The following is a 5,258-nucleotide window of genomic DNA, read 5'->3' as shown; positions in this document are numbered from 1 at the left end:
CTAATGATGTAATGTATGGGGATTAACATAAGAATAAAAAAAATAAATAAAAAAAAGAAGCTTTAATGATATGAAGACATTTTAGTGAAAAGTAGTACACAAAACAGAATATGTGGAATAAGATAAATCCTGCTGAAATTAAACTCATGAAACTCTCTCTTCTGGCTCTGATAAGTTACTGTACCAGACTAGCTCTCCCACTGTTAAGAGATAGGAAGCTGGACAAAATGTACAAAAAATTTTTCAGACATCGGACAACAGGCAGCAGAGGAAATGAGGCAAGAAATGCAATAAGCCGAATATCAAAATATAAAAATGAATTGTATTTTTACACATAATTGACTACTGTATATAGAACAACAAACAACTGACAAATGCAATGAAAAACTGGCAAATGCAGTTAGAAATACTACTTATAGAACCACTGAAACATACATGATAAATTTAACAAGATACACGAGACCTGTTCACTTTAAACTAAAATACACTGCTAGAAGAAAGAACATTTAAGTAAATAGGGAATTCTGCTATGTTCATGGATTAGAATGGATATTGAGATTTCAATTCCCCTTATACTGTTTTATAGATTCAACGCAATCCTAATCAAAATCCCAGCAGACTCTTTGTAGAAATTAGCAAGCTGATTCTAAAATATATATAAAATGAAAATGACCTAGAACAGCCATAGACTTACTATAAAATGGCAGAAATCAAGACAGTGTAGTACTAGCATAAGGCTAGCACACAGATCAGTAAAACAATAGATATGGAGTCCAGAAATAATAGGTCAACAAAAATATGGCCAATTAATTTCTTTATAATAGTGGCAAGAAAAATCAATGAGGAATGCTGGGTAACCCTTTTGAAAGATGATGCTGGAAGAAACATAGCAAAATGGAAAAAAGAAATAAACCCTGACCGCATCTCAAGTGATACCAAAAATTAACTCTAAATGAATTACGGACCTAAATCTGAGAGCTAAAATTCTAAAACTTTTAGGGAAAAAAACGCTGAAAATTATCTTTGCAACTTTGGAGAAGGCGAAGTATTCTTAGAAAGGACACACATGGCACTAATCCTCAGGGACAAAGATAAATTGGGCATCATCAAAATTGAAAACCATTGCTCTACAAAAGACCTCATTAAGAAAACGAATACACACACCACAGATATGGAGAAAATATCGTACTACACATAGCTGTCAAAAAGGTTTATATCTAAATATAGAAAGAGCTCTTAAAAATTAAAAAGAAGATAAAACCCTGTAAAAAATGTGCAAAAGATCTTAAAAGATACTTCACAAAAGTAAACACAAGAATGGTCAATAACCATATGAGAAGATGCTCAACATCATTAGTCATTAGGCAAATGCAAATTGAAACCATGATAAAATGCTTAAAGGGTTAGTATCTAAAATATATAAAGAACCTGTAAAACTCAACACCCAAAAAACAAATAATCCAATTTAAAAATGGGAAGAAGACACAAAAGACATTTCTCCAAAGAAGACATCCAGATGGCCAACAGACACATGAAAAGATGCTCAAGATCACTTATCATCAGGGAAACACAAATCAAAACTAATGAGGGGTGCCTGGGTGGCTCAGTCAGTTTGGCATCTGACTCTTGATTTTGGTTCAGGTCATGTTCTCAGAGCTGTAAGATCGTGTCCTGCGTCAGGCTTGCACTAAGCATAGAGTCTACTTGAGATTCTCACTCTCTCTCCCTGTTCCTCCCTCCCTCCCCCTTCACGTGCCCTTGAGCAGGCACTCTCTCTCTAATAAATTTTAAAAAACTAAATGAGAGATATCACCTCACAGCTGTCAGAATGGCTCAAATCAATATCAAGAAACAACAGGTGTTGGCGAGGATGTGGAGAAAGGGGAACCCTCTTACACTGTTTGTAGGAATGCAAACAGGTACAGCCACTCTAGAAAAGTATGGAAGTTCCTCAAAAAGTTAAAAATAGAGCTACCCTATGACCCAGGCATCACACTACTGAGATACAAGAACACTAATTCAAAGGGATATATGCACCACCATGTTTATAGCAGCATTATTTACAAGAGCCAAGATACAGAAGCAGCCCAAATGTCCATCAACAGATGAACAGAAAAAGAAAATGTGATATATCACATGGAAATACTATGTGATGGAAATACTATGTATCTTGACTGAGGTACTGGTTCTAACAGTGTACACGTTTGTCAAAACACATCAAACTGTGCACCATACACACACACACACACACACAATGGAATATTACTCAGCCATAAAAAGAATGAAATCTTGTCATTTGCAACAACATGGATGGAACTAGAGAGAATTATGCTAAGCAAAATAAGTCAGTCAGAGAAAGACAAATACCATATGTGGAATTTAAGAAGTGAAACAAACAAGCAAAGGGAAAAAGTAAGAGAGAGACAAACCAAGAAACAGACTCTTAACTACAGAGAAAACACTGATGGTCACCAGAGGGGAGGTGGGGGTGGGGAGGACGGGGGAAAGGGGTAGGGAAGGAAGGAGGGAAGAGAGAGACAGAGGACTAATATAAATTGTCATAAAATATTAGTAGTGATTACTTTAGGAAATGGGATTGTAGGTCATTTCTAGTTCCTTCCTAATACTTCTATAGTCCCAGTTTAACATTGAGTATGTATTCCTTTTGAAATATAAATATTATTGAGGTATCACCTCACACCTGTCAGAATGGCTAAAATCGAAAACACAAGAAACAACGAGTGTTGGTGAGGATGTGGAGAAAAGGCATTAAAACAAAATTTAAAATATATAAAAATAAAAATAAAGAAACAACACCCATCACAGTGTAAGAAGAAAGGATGGGAGGGAGAAGCTAGCTGGCTGTAGGAGTTTGTAGAGAAGGGGAGTCAAGGAAATATTCCCAGAAGAGGTGACACTTGTGTCGGATCTTAAAGAATCAGCAGAATTTCATAGGATTTCACCAAGCACAGATGAGAGAGGAGATCGTTTCCTGCAGAAAGGCCACTTTTACAGAAGTACATTTGAGGATGCACTGGTAATGTGCAGAAACCAGCCCTACTCCAGGCAGGATATTTAAATTCTAATTAGAGGATGAAGCTTTTCTGTCACCAGATCTTGACTGAAACAGAAAAAAAGTCTACTCAAGTCTGGTACTTCAGTGCTTCAGTAATGGAGGGACCTCTGATGCAGGACTTTTCAAGGGATTCACTGGACTGGTGGAGCTCATCTCTGCAAAGAGAACCATCTGCAGCTTCCCTTTGTACCCGGGACCAGTGACATCAGGGAGGTCTGAGGCTCACCACTGACAAATGATGCTAATAACCCTCAGTGAGAAGCATGGCTCCAGAAACAGGCTCTGGTTAGACCTGGCTCTTATTGGTAATTTTTACCTCAGGCTTTTCTGTATTCATTTGTAATAAGCCCAGAAAGTCAAAATCAGCGAGCTGTTTCACGGCCCCTCAGAGTCTATTGCTTTGATAAAAGAAACCAAACACCATTTTTTTCTTGTATTGCAATTATGTGTGTCCACATAAATCTTCTTTCAGTCTTTCTTTAAATATACAATTTCAAAACTGTAACCTGAATATAGGATCACTCATCTTTGACCCTCTTCCGTTTTATACAATTATACTGTTTCTTAATGTGTTTTTCATCTCTTTAATAGTCTAGGTCTCTCACTGACTGAATCAAAAACAGCTCATTATTGTATTAAATTTGTTTCTAAACTGTCCAATATGGAGACTACGTGGCAATGCCTCAGTTCGCCGTAGCCCTTTGCCTACAATCCACATGTGCTTTACAGAACTTTTTCACTGACTGTCTCCTTTTTAATCTTGAGGATCTCAATAACCTCCAAAACTGGCCATCAGACCTACTGTTATGTCACACCCTGACAAACAGTGCTTCTCAAAGTTGAGAATTATGTCTTACTTGAGTCACGCTGTGGTCGTGGCAACTGCAGACCCTGATGCATTAAGTTGGAAGGAGGTTCTTTGGGTTCTAGAGCCCAGGGGATGCTCGTGCCCCTGCTCTGTGGACCACACCCTGAGTCCCAAGGCTGAACACATCTTCTTGCTCACCAGACTTTGGTTTGTCTCCACATACATACCCCTGGGGCACAGCAGACTCTTACCTTCAGAAACATTTTATTCCCTTGAACTTGAAAAAGAGATCCCTCGGGCTAAACTGATCTAAATTACAGTCCTCATCTGCACTGGTACTCTTGCATGCTTAAAACTTCTTGGCACCTTCCTTATCCTTCATATTCTTTCACTTTCATGTTCTCAGCCCAGTGTGCTTGCATACAGCGCCTTCTTTTTCTGTATTAGAACTTTCGAATCCCCACTCATTAATCTTTTTTTAAATTTAATCTTTCCTCTCTGAGTTGTTAATCATGATTCTAGATGAGAAAATTAAAATACCCTCCTTTCTTCCATATTAGATAGATAAATACAGATATGCAGAAATATATAGGTATGTGTGTATATATATGTACATACATAAATATACATGTACATACATATATACATACACACATATATACATATATACATATGGATATGTGTAATATGTATGCCTGTAAACATGTATATACATATTGACCTACTTCAGAAAAATAAAAGTCCAAAGACTGTCAAGCTTTGAGAAGGCAAACACTGGATATGGTCTAGCTCCACTAGGCTTGAAACCCAACTCCATAAAATAGGAAGAAAAATTAAAAAGTAGTAATCTTGTATTACATCGAAATACTTCAGCTATTTAAATCATCCTGTCAACTGGACTCTGTTCCACATAGAAAATTTCGAGACAACCCATTGTTTCCTGCTGCTCTCCACATCCTGGTCTCACCTGCCAGTCTAACCTAGCCTTATTCTTCCTCCAGAAACTCTGCTCTCGGGGGCTTTATATGCCTCTTTCTGCAGTACCCTTCTCCAATCTGAAAATTTACTTTGGGCCGTCCTTCGGTGGTCCAGTGCCTCCCTTGATGTTGATCAGACTCTGTCTCCATGAAACCGTTGGAGTAAATTTCCACGCACGTTCTTAAAATCTGGCTCAGTTATATCTTCCCTTTCCACCTCCATTCATATTGATCTACAATTACCAAACTTTATGGAATCCAAGATCTCTAGATATTTATCACAGGCTTGAAATGCACAATCTATCTCTTTGATAGTCATTACCATTCTTATCTGTGTAAGCCACAAATCAAGCTTAACAAGTCCATTTATTTCTTATTATCTCATAGTCTACTGACT

This window comes from Leptonychotes weddellii, chromosome 6, assembly GCF_054177405.1.
Source record: "Leptonychotes weddellii isolate Sample4059 chromosome 6, ASM5417740v2, whole genome shotgun sequence".
Taxonomy (NCBI): domain Eukaryota; kingdom Metazoa; phylum Chordata; class Mammalia; order Carnivora; family Phocidae; genus Leptonychotes; species Leptonychotes weddellii.
Note: the sequence above shows the minus strand (reverse complement) of the source record.